The following is a 14,400-nucleotide window of genomic DNA, read 5'->3' as shown; positions in this document are numbered from 1 at the left end:
CTAATGCTAGAACTTCCAACACTATGTTAAACAACAGCGGTGAGAGTGGACATCCCTGTCGTGTTCCTGATTTCAGGGAAAAAGCTCTCAATTTTTCCCCATTGAGGATGATGTTAGCTGTGGGCTTTTCATAAATGGCTTTTATGATGTTTAAGTATGTTCCTTCTGTCCCGACTTTCTCGAGGGTTTTTATTAAGAAACCTTGCTGAATTTTGTCAAATGTTTTTTCTGCATCAATTGACAGGATCATATGGTTCTTATCTTTTCTTTTATTAATGTGATGTATCACATTGATTGATTTGCGAATGTTGAACCAGCCCTGCATCCCAGGAATGAATCCCAGTTGATCATGGTGAGTAATTCTTTTTCTATGCTGTTGAATTCGATTTGCTAGTATCTTATTGAGAATGTTTGCATCCATATTCATTAGGGATATTGGCCTGTAGTTCTCTTTTTTTACTGGGTCTCTGTCTGGCTTAGGAATCAAAGTAATACTGGCTTCATAGAATGAGTCTGGAAGTTTTCCTTCCCTTTCTATTTTTTCGAATAGCTTGAGAAGGATAGGTATTATGTCTGCTTTATTTTTTTATTATTTTTTTATTTAAAAAAAAATTTTTTTTTCAACGTTTTTTATTTATTTTTGGGACAGAGAGAGACAGAGCATGAACAGGGGAGGGGCAGAGAGAGAGGGAGACACAGAATCGGAAACAGGCTCCAGGCTCCGAGCTATCAGCCCAGAGCCCGACGCGGGGCTCGAACTCACGGACCGCGAGATCGTGACCTGGCTGAAGTCGGACGCCTAACCGACTGCGCCACCCAGGCGCCCCATATTATGTCTGCTTTAAACGTCTGGTAGAACTCCCCTGGGAAGCCATCTGGTCCTGGACTCTTATTTGTTGGGAGATTTTTGATAACCGATTCAATTTCTTCGCTGGTTATGGGTCTGTTCAAGCTTTCTATTTCCTCCTGTTTGAGTTTTGGAAGTGTGTGGGTGTTTAGAAATTTGTCGATTTCTTCCAGGTTGTCCAGTTTGTTGGCATATAATTTTTCATAGTATTCCCTGATAATTGCTTGTATTTCTGAGGGATTGGTCGTAATAATTCCATTTTCATTCATGATTTTATCCACTTGGGTCATCTCCCTTTTCTTTTTGAGAAGCCTGGCTAGAGGTTTATCAATTTTGTTTATTTTTTCAAAAAACCAACTCTTGGTTTCATTGATCTGCTCTACAGTTTTTTTAGATTCTATATTGTTTACTTCTGCTCTGATCTTTATTATTTCTCTTCTTCTGCTGGGTTTACGGTGTCTTTGCTGTTCTGCTTCTATTTCCTTTAGGTGTGCTGTTAGATTTTGTATTTGGGATTTTTCTTGTTTCTTGAGATAGGTCTGGATTGCAATGTATTTTCCTCTCAGGACTGCCTTTGCTGCATCCCAAAGCGTTTGGATTGTTGTATTTTCATTTTCGTTTCTTTCCATATATTTTTTAATTTCTTCTCTAACTGCCTGGTTGACCCATTCATTCTTTAGTAGGGTGTTCTTTAACCTCCATGCTTTTGGAGGTTTTCCAGACTTTTTCCTGTGTTGATTTCAAGCTTCACAGCATTGTGGTCTGAAAGTATGCATAGTATGATCTCAATTCTTGTATACTTATGAAGGGCTGTTTTGTGACCCAGTATGTGATCTATCTTGGAGAATGTTCCATGCGCACTCGAGAAGAAAGTATATTCTGTTGCTTTGGGATGCAGAGTTCTAAATATATCTGTCAAGTCCATCTGATCCAATGTATCATTCAGGGCCCTTGTTTCTTTATTGACCGTGTGTCTAGATGATCTATCCATTGTTGTAAGTGGGCTATTAAAGTCCCCTGCAATTACCACGTTCTTATCAATAAGGTTGCTTATGTTTATGAGTAATTGTTTTATATATTTGGGGGCTTCCGTATTCGGTGCATAGACATTTATAATTGTTAGTTCTTCTTGATAGATAGACCCTGTAATTATTATATAATGCCCTTCTTCATCTCTTGTTACAGCTTTAGTTTAAAGTCTAGTTTGTCTGATATAAGTATGGCTACTCCAGCTTTCTTTTGACTTCCAGTAGTATGATAAATAGTTCTCCATCCTCTCACTTTCAATCTGAAGGTGTCCTCAGGTCTAAAATGAGTCTCTTGTAGACAGCAAATAGATGAGTCTTGTTTTTTTTAATCCATTCTGATACCCTATGTCTTTTGGTTGGCACATTTAGTCCATTTACATTCAGTGTTATAGAAAGATAGGGGTTGAGAGTCATTTTGATGTCTGTAGGTTTCATGCTTGTAGCGATGTCTCTGGTACTTTGTCTCACAGGATGCCCCTTAGGATCTCTTGTAGGGCTGGTTTAGTGGTGACGAATTCCTTCAGTTTTTGTTTGTTTGGGAAGATCTTTATCTCTCCTTCTATTCTAAATGACAGACTTGCTGGATAAAGGATTCTCGGCTGCATTATTTTTCTGTTCATCACATTGAAGATTTCCTGCCATTCCTTTCTGGCCTGCCAAGTTTCAGTAGAGAGATCGGTCACAAGTCTTATCAGTCTCCCTTTATATGTTAGAGCATGTTTACCCCTAGCTGCTTTCAGAATTTTCTCTTTATCCTTGTATTTTGCCAGTTTCACTATGATATGTCGTGCAGATGATGGATTCAAGTTATGTCTGAAGGGAGTTCTCTGTGCCTCTTGGATTTCAATGCCTTTTTCCTTCCCCAAAACAGGGACGTTCTCAGCTATTATTTCTCCAAGTACACCTTCAGCACCTTTCCCTCTCTCTTCCTCCTCTGGAATACCAATTATGTGTAGATTATTTCTCTTTAGTGCATCACTTAGTTCTCTAATTTTCCCCTCATACTCCTGGATTTTTTTAATCTTTTTCTCAGCTTCTTCTTTTTCCATAATTTTATCTTCAAGTTCACCTATTCTCTCCTCTGCCTCTTCAATCCGAGCTGTGGTCAACTCCATTTTATTTTGCAGCTCATTGATAGCATTTTTTAGCTTCTCCTGGCTGTTCCTTAGTCCCTTGATCTCTGTAGCAATAGATTCTCTGCTGTTCTCTATACTGTTTTCAAGCCCAGCGATTAATTTTATGACTATTATTCTAAATGCACTTTCTGTTATATTGTTTAAATCGTTTTTGATCAGTTCGTTAGCTGTCGCTATTTCCTGGAGATTCTTTTGAGGGGAATTCTTCCGTTTCGTCATTTTGGATAGTCCCTGGAGTGGTGTGGAACTGCAGGGCACTTCCCCTGTGCTGTCTTCAATAACTTGCGTTGGTGGGCGGGGCCGCAGTCAGACCTGATGTCTGCCCCCAGCCCACTGCTGGGGCCACAGTCGGACTGGTGTGTACCTTCTCTTCCCCTCTCCTACAGGCGGGACTCATTGTGGGGTGGCGTGGCCCATCTGGGCTACTTGCACACTGCCAGGCTTGTGGTGCTGGGGATCTGGCATATTAGCTGGGGTGGATCGGCAAGGTGCACAGGGGCGGGAGGAGCAGGCTCAGCTCGCTTATCCTTGGGTGATCTGCTTCAGGAGGGGCCCTGTGGCACCGGGAGGGAGTCAGACCCATCGCCAGAGGGGTGGATCTGTAGAAACACAGCATTGGGTGTTTGCAGGTGCACGCAAGTTCCCTGACAGGAACTGGTTCCCTTTGGGATTTTGGCTGGGGGATGGGCGAGGGAGATGGCGCTGGTGAGCGCCTTTGTTCCCTGCCAAGTTGTGCTCTGTCATCTGGGGCTCAACAACTCTCCCTCGTGTTGTCCTCCAGCCCTCCCACTCTCTGAGCAGAGGTGTTAACTTATAACCTCCCAGATATTAAGTCCCGCTTGCTGTCAAAATATACTCCGTCCGGCCCCTCTGCTTTTGCAAGCCAGACTCGGGGGCTTGGCTTTGCCGGCAGGCTGCCCCTCTGCCCTGGTTCCCTCCTGCCAGTCTATGTAGCATGCACCGCCTCTCCGCCCTTCCTACCCTCTTCTGTGGGCCTCTTGTCTACGTTTGGCTCCGGAGAGCCAAGCTAGTCTTCTGGCGGTTTTCTGGGTTATTTAGGCAGGTGTGGGTGGAATCTAAGTGATCAGGGGGTCGCAGTGAGCCCAGCGTCCTCCTACGCCACCATCTTCCCTATTGTACCCAAACCAGTATATTTTATCATCTCCCCTCTACATATTTCAGTATGTATCTTGAACAGATAAGGACTTAATTAATATCTAGTAATTTTTGAGATATTAGTGATTATAGTTGGGTTATTTCAGTCAGGATTTAAAAGACATCTGCTCATTACATTTGGTTGCTGTGTCTCTTGTACACTTGCTTTTGTCTTTTTAAAAATGCCTACAGAACAAAACAGAAACATGGTAACAGCAATGCCATGATATAGCCTCCCTATTTTCTACAGATTGAATATTCAGGTTATTTCTTTGTTGCTGCAAACCAGGCAATAAATGTCTTTATATGCTTATTCTTGCATATTTGTGTTTTTATTTCTACAGAATATATTCCTACAGATTAGACTGCTAAGTCAAAATATGTATACATTTTACATTTGTTTTAATAGATCATGCTGTTTTGAAACAGTTTACAGGGGCGCCTGGGTGGCTCAGTTGGTTAAGTGGCCGACTTCAGCTCAGGTCATGATCTCACGGTCCATGAGTTTGAGCCCCGCGTCGGGCTCTGTGCTGACGGCTCAGAGCCTGGAGCCTGTTTCAGATTCTGTGTCTCCCTCTCTCTGACCCTCCCCCGTTCATGCTCTGTCTCTCTCTGTCTCAAAAATAAATAAACGTTAAAAAAAAAAATTAAAAAAAAAAAAAACAGTTTACATTCTCATCATTAACGTATGAGAGTGCTCATTCCCTATACCATCACCAGGAACAAAAAATAAAGCCAAAAGGAGCCATGATGGAATAACAGGTTTAAACAGCGTCTGTGATCCTCAACAAGAAAGATACAAATTAAGTGAGCAGTATGATCACACCAACTTCCTACCTGGAGATACATTCTAGATAATGAAAAAGGTTTATCCCAAACTGAGCATGCTGGTCTATGTTGAGAAGATTGAGATCAAAGAGACTGATGTTCCTGGAAGTTGGAGAGCAGTTCCAGAGAGAAGGAAGCTGTGCAGAGAATTTCAGAAATGTGTGAAAGGGTCCTCTTCAGTCGTTCCTAACATTAAGTAGTACATGTGTAGGTTGTGATTCTACAAGTCTGAGCAAAGTGTAATCAGAGAGCTGCAAGTTGTAAAATGCCCAGAGCTGACACAGGGCAGAGATGTTTCTAATTCTGACCCTGATGATCACCCATACCATTTAGTAGATAGCCCAGAAGAGTCACACATAAGGAACAGAGGTCAACCATCTCTAAAGCACTTTAGACTTGTCCTAAACTGCTTTTTTAAAGTTTTAAAAGAATCAAGCAAGTAACCTAGCTGCCTACAGAGCAAAGCTTCACCCTCTAAAAGAAATGGAACAATAGCCACATTCAACAATGTAAATTGCGTAATGTTCATTATCTGTATAAAGAAGCCCCCCACCACGTGACACAAAACCAGACAAAAATCAATTGGTTGGCCAAATAAAATGGCAGGGGAAATGGTATCAGTACAAAATTACTAAAGAAGCTATTATGCTTAATATGTTTAAGAATTTTTAATTTTTTTCATGTTTATTTTTGAAAGAGAGACAGAGCACAAATGGGGGAGGGGTAGAGAGAGGGAGACACAGAATCTGAAGCAGGCTCCAGGCTCTGAGCTGTCAGCACAGAGCCCAATGCAGGTCTCAAACCCATGAACCACAAGAACATGACCTGAGCCAAAGTCAAATGCTTAACTGACCGAGCCACCCAGGTGCCTCTGGTTAAGAATTTTTTAAAATCCACAACATAATGAGGACAGATATAGAGGATACAGATGGAACTTCTATAAAAGAAAAATATCTGAGAAGAAAATTTTATTGGAGATTAAACATAGAGGAAGGAAAAATTCAGTGAACTTGAAAATATGTTTGGAAAAATGAAGCACAGAGAGAAAAAGACTGAAAGAAAAGAGCCTCAATGACCTGTGGACAAATTAAAGCAGCTTCTGTGTAAATGAGATGTCAGCAAGATGGTAGAATTGGATGTCCTAGGCCCTCTCTCCTCTGACAAACACACTGATACAGCAATTCATGGAGAAATTCCCTTTGTGAGAAATCCAAAAACTGAGTGAAAGCCTCTGCACCTAGGGAGAATGCAAAGCCAGACTCATCAAAACCCATAGGGAGATATGGGACACCCTTCTGCCACAGTCCAGGCACATGGTACAACATCATATCAGTGAGAGACTCCTGGCTACCAGCTTCACCGGGGGGGTGGGGGGGGGGGTGGGGGGGGGGGTGGGGCATATTTTTCACATTCTGTACCTTAAATTTCCTGGGAGCTCCCAGAACACTGACTTAGGTCTTGCCAGTGTGGAGTTCTGACAGGTCCAGTAAAATCTAGCCACTGGGGGGCGCCTGGGTGGCGCAGTCGGTTAAGCGTCCGACTTCAGCCAGGTCACGATCTCGCGGTCCGTGAGTTCGAGCCCCGCGTCAGGCTCTGGGCTGATGGCTCGGAGCCTGGAGCCTGTTTCCGATTCTGTGTCTCCCTCTCTCTCTGCCCCTCCCCCGTTCATGCTCTGTCTCTCTCTGTCCCAAAAATAAAAAAAAAAAAAAAATCTAGCCACTGGGTAGATAACAGAGATGGTGGGTTGGGCTGGTAGATACCATTAATCCTTACCTCTATTCAACACAAAGCAAGCCTTCAGCCCTCAGCTTTCCCATGGGGAAGAAAAGAGTTGATCTGTGTGTCCAACACTCCAGTGTTGCTAGGGCCATCCAACGACTTGGCATTTGACTTAGTCTTACAGCTCTGAGAGGTCTGGCACAGTCTATCCACCTTTGGGAAAACAGAACCAATGGTTTCAACTGATAGATGCCACAACCCCCCATTCCCAGCTCAGCACAGACTGAGTGAGCAAAAATAAGAGGCTGCCTACTTCTTCCTGGAGGTGAGAAAGAGTATATACAGGTCCCCAGGCAAAGGTGGAGATTGGCAGAGAATTTAAAAATATGATTCAACTATATACTGGATATACGTTTTAGATTCAAATATCAAATTTCAAAACAAAAGGACAGAAAAAGATACACCATGCAAACTGCAATCATAACAGAAATGGAGTGGCTATACTATCAGATCAAACAGGCATTAAGACAAAATTACCAGAGACAAAGAGGTACACTGTATCATCAAAAAGGGCTAATCCATCAAGAAGACATAACAATCATAAGGATATATGCACCTGAGCCAACATCCCAAATGTCTATCACCAGATGAATGAAGAAACAAAATCAACTGTCCTAAATATGCTGAAAAAGCTGAAAGAAGTTGTGGAACTTAAAAGTACAATAACTGAAATGAAAAATACACTAAACACCTACTAGGATGCCTATTTTAAATTTATTTTTAAATGTTTTTATTTATTTTTGAGGGGGTGGGGGGAAAGGGCAGAAAGAATGGGAGACAGAGAATCCAAAGCAGGCTCTGTGCTGACAGCAGAGAGCTCAATGCAGGGCTAGAACTCATGAACTCAAAACTCAATCTCACGACCTGAGCTGAAGTTGGAGGCTTTTAGGGGCCCCCTAGGATCCCTATTTTAAAAATTAAAAAATAACAACTGTTGATGAGGATATGGAACAACTGGGACGCTCAGATATTGCTAGAAATTGTGCGGTTCCTATAAAAATAACTTGGTGGTTCCTCAAAAGCTAAATATAGAATTTCCATATGACCCAACAATCCCACTCAGGTATTAAAGGAATTGAAAGCAATGACTTGAATAGATACTTGTACACAAATGTTTATTGCAGCATTATACATAATAAGCAAAATGTAGAAACAACTCAAGTATCCATCAACAGAATAAACAAAATGTGGTATATATGCACAATGGAATAATATTCAGGCACAAAAAGAAATGAAATTCTTGCACATGCTACAACATGGATTAGTGTTGAAAACATTACATTAAGTAAAATAAGCCAGACACAAAAGAACAAGTATTGTATGTTTCCACTTATATGAAATATCAAGAATAGGCAAATTAATAGATTTTCATAGAAAGTAGATTAGAAGTTATTAGGAGTTATTGCCTAATGGTTACAGTTTCTGTTTGAGGTGACGAAAAGGTTAGAAATAGATAGCAGTGATAGTTGCACAACAATGTGATATAACTAATGTTGCTGAATTGTACATTTAAAAATGGTGAAAATGGCAATCCTATGTTGTATATATTTTACAACTTGTAAAAAGTTGGTAATGTAACCTACCAAAAATTATTACATAATAAATTTTAAAAGGGTAAAGTATGTGGAATGTAAATTATATCTCAATAAAGCTATTTCAAAATTAGAAACAAACTATGAATTTAACTTAAGTAGTTGTACTTTACTATTCATATTATTTATTTAATCTTGGATGCATTAGTTAGTTCATGGTTTATAAGAAATGGTCCATTTCTTCTAAGTTGTTGAGTTTCTGTGAGTAGAATTGCTCATAATGCTCCCTTATTATCCTATCATTGTTTGCTGGATTTTTACTAATATTCTCTTACATTTCTGATGACAATCTTGTTAGAAGTTTATCAGTTTCATTGATCTTTTCAAAAGATGAGATTTTGGTTTATTTTTCTGTATTGTTTTTGTTTACAATTTCATTGATTTTAAGTTCTTTATTTCCTTCCTTCTGTTCACTTTGCATTGTTTTCCTCTTTTTCTAGTTTCTTATGGAAGGAATTTGAGCGGTATTTTTTTTTGAGAAGTTTACCCCATTTTTGATGAGCATTTAGTACTATAAATTTTTCTGTAAATTCCGATTTAATTGTATTCTACAAGTTTTCCTATGTTCTATTTTCATTTTCATTCAGTGTAACCTTTTTAAAAAACATCCCTTGAGATTTCCTCTTTGACCCAAGAGTTAAAGTGTATTGTTTAGTTTCATGTTATCTTTCTGCTAAACAATTTCTAGTTTGATTCCTTTGCAGTCAAAGAACACAGTATGATTCCAATTCTTTCTTTGTAATATATATATATTTTTAATTTTTAATGTTTATTTATTTTTGAGAGAGCAACAGAGTGTGAGTGGGGGAGGTGCAGAGAGAGAGACACATAAAATCCAAAGCAGGCTCCAGGTTCAGAGCTGAATTCATGTATCAGCTCTAGCAGGTTTTTTGGGGGGGAGTCTTTCAGGTTTTCCATGTAGAGTATCAAAGTAAAAGTCTGACTTCTTCTTTGTCGATTTGGATGCCTTTTATTTTGTTTTGTTGTCTGATTGCTGAGGCTAGGACTTCCAACACTATGTTAAACAACAGTGGTGAGAGTTGACATCTCTGTTGTGTTCCTGATCTCAGGGGGAAAGTTTTTCCTGATTGAGGGTGATATTAGCTATGGGCCTTTCATATATGGCTTTTATGATGTTAAGGTATGTTCCTTCTATTCTGACTTTATTGAGGGTTTTTATTAAGAAAAAATGTTGTATTTTGTCAAAATCTTTTTCCACATCTATTGACAAGATCATATGGTTCTTATCTTTTTTTCCATTAATGTGATATATCACGTTGATTGATTTGCAGATATTGAACCAGCCCTGCAACCCAGGAATGAATCCCACTTGATCATGGTGAATAATTCTTTTAATATACTGTTGAATTCAATTTACTAGTGTCTTGTTGAGATTTCTCACATCCATGTTCATCAGAGATACTGGCCTGTAATTTTCCTTTTTAGTGGGGTCTTTGTCTGGTTTGGGAATCAAGGTGATGCTGGCTTCATAGAATGAGTCCGGAAGCCTTCCTTCCATTCTATTTTTGGAACAGCTTGAGAAGAATAGGAATTAACTCTTTCTGATTTAAATGTCTGATAAAATTCCCTTGGAAGCCATCTGGTCCAAGACTCTTATTTGTTGGGAGATTTTAAAACAACTGCTTCAGGGGGCGCCTGGGTGGCGCAGTCGGTTAAGCGTACGACTTCAGCCAGGTCACGATCTCGCGGTCCGTGAGTTCGAGCCCCGCGTCAGGCTCTGGGCTGATGGCTCGGAGCCTGGAGCCTGTTTCCGATTCTGTGTCTCCCTCTCTCTCTGCCCCTCCCCTGTTCATGCTCTGTCTCTCTCTGTCCCAAAAAATAAATAAAAAACGTTGAAAAAAAAAATTAAAATAACTGCTTCAGTTTCTTCACTGCTTATGGGTCTGTTCAAGTTTTCTATTTCTTCCCATTTGAGTTTTTGTAGTGGATGGGTATCTAGGAATTTGTCCATTTCTTCCAGATTATCCAGTTTGTTGGCATATAATTTTTCATAGTTTTCTATAATAATTGTTTGTATTTCTGTGGCGTTGTGATCTCTTTCATTTGTGATTGTATCTCTTTGGGTTCTCTCTTTTCTTTTTGAGAAGTCTGGCTAAGGGTTTACCAATTTTGTTTATCCTTTCAAAAAATCAGATCTTAGACTCACTGAACTGTTCTGTTCTTTTTTAAATTATTATTTTATATTATTTCTGCTCTAATCTTTATTTCTTTTCTTCTGCTGGTTTTGAGGCTTCTTTCCTGCTCTGTTTCTAATTGCTTTAGCTGTAAGGTTAGATTCTGTATTTGGGATTTTTCTTGTTTCTTGAGATAAGCCTGGATCACACTGTATTTTCACCTTAGGACTGCCTTTGCTGCATCCCAAAAGGTTTGGACTGTTATGTTTTCATTTTCATTTGCTTCCATATGCTTTTAAAGTTCTTCCTTAATTTCCTGGTTGACCCATTCATTCCTTAGGATATTCTTTAACCTCCATGTATTTAGAGGCTTTCCAAATGTATTTTTGTGGTTGATTTCAAGTTTCATAGCGTTGTGATCTGAAAATAGGTGCATGGCATGATTTCAATCCTTTTATATTTGTTGAGGTCTGTTTTGTGACCCATTTTGAGAATGTCCCATGTACACTCGAGAAGAATGTGCATTCTGCTGCTTTTGGATGAAAAGATCTGAATATATCTGTTAAGCCCATCTGGTCCAATGTGTCATTCAGAGCTATTGTTTCTTTACTGATTTTCTGCCTAGATGATCTGTCCATTGTTGTAAGTGGAGTATTAAAGTCCCCTACAATCACAGTATTGTTATCTATACATTTATTTATGTTCGTGATTAACTGATATATATATTTGGGTGCTTCCAAGTTGGGGCATAAACATTTATAATTGTTAGCGCTTCTTGATGGATAGACCCCTCAATTATAATGACCTTCTTCATCTTTTGTTACAGTCTTTGGTTAAAATCTAGTTTGTCTGATAGAAGTATGGCTACTCTGGCTTTCTTTTTACATCCCATAGCATGATAGATGGTTCTCTATCCCTTCACTTTCAATCTGCCGGTGTCCTCAGGTCTAAAATGGGTCTCATGTAGGCAGCATATAGATGGATCTTAGTTTTTTATTCATTCTGATATCCCATGTCTTTTGATTGGGGCATTTAGTCCATTTACATTCAGATTATTAAAAGATAGGGATTTAGTGTCATTGTGTTATCTGTAGGTTTCACGCTTGTGGTGATGTCTCTGGTCCTTTGTAGTCTTTTCTGCTTTCCATTCACACAGACCCCCTTAAGATTTCCTGCAGGGCTGGCTTATGAACTCCTTTAGTTTTTCTCTGGGAAAAACATTTATCTTTCCTTCTACTCTAAATGACAGCCTTGCTGGATATAGGATTCTTGGCTGCATATTTTCCCTATTCAGCACATTGAATATTTCTTGCCACTCCCTTCTGCCCTGACAAATTTCAGTGGACAGATCTGCTACTACCCTTATGTGTCTACTCTTGTATGTTAAGGGCCATTTGTCCCTAGCTGCTTTCAGAATTTTCTCTTTATCTTTGTATTTTGCCAGTTTCACTACGATATGTCATGGTGTTGACTTATTTTTGTTGATCTGGGAGTTCTCTGTGCCTCCTGGACTTGGATGCCTGTTTCCTACCCCAGATTAGGGAACATCTCGCTATAATTTGTTCAAATAAATCTTCTTCTCCCTTCTCTCTTCCCCCTTCTGGAACTCCTATGATATCGATATTATTTCATTGAATCACTTAGGTCTGTAATTGTTCCCTCATGATCTAGTAACTTCCTTTTTCTACTTTTCTCAGCTTCATCATTTTCCATACTTTATCTTCTATTTCACCTATCTTTGCTGTTATTGCATCTAGCTTATTTTGCAGCTCATTTACAGCATTTCTTAGTTCCCTGTGACTATTTCTTAGGTCCTTAATCTCTGCAGATTCTCTGCCGTCTTCTATGCTATTTTTCAAGCCCGGCTATTTGTCTTATGACTATTATTCTAAATTCCTGATCAGATATATTGTTTATATCTGTTCTGAGCAATTCTCTGGCTGTCATTTCTTCCTGGGATTCCCTTCGAGGATAATTCTTATGTTGCATCATTTTGGCTAGTTTTCTGTCCTTTACATCTTCTAATAGCTTGTCATGTGTCCTGCACCTGCAAGTACTACTATATTAAAAAGGAGTGGGGCGCCTGGGTGGCTCAGTCAGTTAAGCGTTCGACTTCGGCTCAGGTCATGATCTCGCTGTCCATGGGTTCGAGCCCCGTGTTGGGCTCTGTGCTGACAGCTCAGAGCCTGCAGCCTGCTTCTGATTCTGTGTCTCCCTCTTTCTCTGACCCTCCCCTGTTCATGCTCTCTCTCTCTCAAAAATAAATAAATGTTAAAAAAAAATTTTTTTTAAATCTTTAAAAAAAAAAGGGGGGGGGTCATACACTGTTCAGGGCCTGGCACTTTAGGAGGTGTTTTTGGAGTGTGTTACATGCACTCTATTATTGTGTCTTGGCTGCTTTATCTAACTACTCATAGTGGTGGATTGGACTGTCCACCAGGTGTGCTTTGATTTGTTCACTGAGGTAAACCTGGAAAATAGGAGGAGTTGGTGGGGGGAAGAAACCTTACCCTAAACAAAGAGCAAAATGATAGGGGAGGGAAAAAAGACCAGGCAGAGAGAATCAAAAAAACTATTGGGCTTAATCCAGAAAGACAGAGAGGAAAATAAAGGAGATACAGAAAAGGTAAAAAAAGGATAGAGTAAAAATGCCAGATTAAACAACCAGAACAGAAATTAAAAAAAAAAAAAAAAAAGGAAAAATATGTAAGTATTGACCAAAAATCAAATCAGAAACTATAAGGCTGATTCCAAGGTGGGGGTTGGGGGGAAGGAGAGTAGAAAGGTAATGCAGGGAAAAGAGAAGAAGTAATAATAATAATAATTTAAAAAGAAAAAAAACCAGACTAACATACAAAACTGCAGGACAGTTGTCTGTTGGTGCCTTGGAAACAGTGGTTGTGCTGGTCTGGAGGAGGGACCAACTAGTTCAGTGAGTGTCAATCTCACCCTGGTAAATAAGCAGTTCCTGGCCTCGGAAGGGCAACGTTTGGTGTAAGTGGGTCCCACCTCCACTGGAGGTGGCTGTGCTGCTCCCTGAAGCCCCACTGTGTTAGTGATGTGGAGGAAAATGGCGACACCCCAATCTCTCCTCCTACCAGGTGTCCCAAACCACACTGTTTATGCTGCCCTGACAGAGCAGCACAGACTTCAGTGGCCGATTTGCCCTGCTCTACAGTCTCCCCTGACTCCCCAGTGCTCGACTGGGATCCAAAACCCAATGTCTTAAAGGATCCTGCTCCATGTGGACACCCAGTTCTGAAATAGCACTCTGCTCAGTTGACAAAGGGCCTCTGGCTGGCGCCTTCAGGGTCTTTTGTCTTTGCAGGGGCAATAAACCTTCTTCCCACAGTGCTCAAGGGAGGGGGCTTTCTCAAAGCACACCCCTGAGAATGCTACCAAGCCCGGGGTTGGCTCCCCTCCCCCTCCCGCCCCAGGCATGTGCACCAGGACATATGCAGTCTCTTTACCACATCCAACCAAATTAACAAAATTAATTAGTATCTAATACCCAATCCATGTTCAATTTTTCATGATTTCCTCAAAATATCTGTTCAGTTATTTGTTCCAAGTCTGGACTCAAGAATGTTCCACACTTTGAATCTGGTTGATAAGTTACCTTTAAGTCTCTTTTGAACTAAGGCAGTTCATTTTTCTCCCTCCTTACCATGCCACTCATTTACTGAAGAAACTTGGCAATTTGTCCCATAGAATTTTCCACATTCTGATTTGGCCAATTTGTGACCTTCATATACCACTCACAAGTTTTTAAATTCATTTTATTTCCTATAAATTGGTAATTAGATCTGGAGGTTAAATTAGATTAAGATTCAGTGTTGGGAAATATAACTTAGGTAGTACTTCCTACTTCCTATGGCATCACACGAGGCATATTAATAC

General features: G+C 40.1%; 2 protein-coding genes across 4 annotated transcripts in view; one reads left to right on the top strand and one right to left on the bottom strand.

Moving 5' to 3' along the window:
- Positions 1–14,400, top strand: part of LOC131500314 (zinc finger protein 571) — a 130,518-nt gene that overhangs the window by 51,926 nt on the left and 64,192 nt on the right. The window lies entirely within an intron of this gene.
- LOC131500316 (zinc finger protein 790-like) overlaps positions 1–14,400 on the bottom strand; it is a 56,506-nt gene that overhangs the window by 15,596 nt on the left and 26,510 nt on the right. Inside the window, exon 8 of one of the 3 annotated variants that reach the window (XM_058709394.1) lies at positions 10,238–12,751. The exons of 1 other annotated variant lie outside the window; for it this stretch is intronic. The gene's annotated coding sequence lies outside the window, so the exon portion shown is untranslated. One more of the 3 variants, XM_058709395.1, reaches the window with a different exon arrangement.

Source organism: Neofelis nebulosa, chromosome 17, assembly GCF_028018385.1.
Source record: "Neofelis nebulosa isolate mNeoNeb1 chromosome 17, mNeoNeb1.pri, whole genome shotgun sequence".
In the NCBI taxonomy this organism is placed as follows: Eukaryota; Metazoa; Chordata; class Mammalia; order Carnivora; family Felidae; genus Neofelis; species Neofelis nebulosa.
This window is presented reverse-complemented; position numbering and strand designations above follow the sequence as displayed.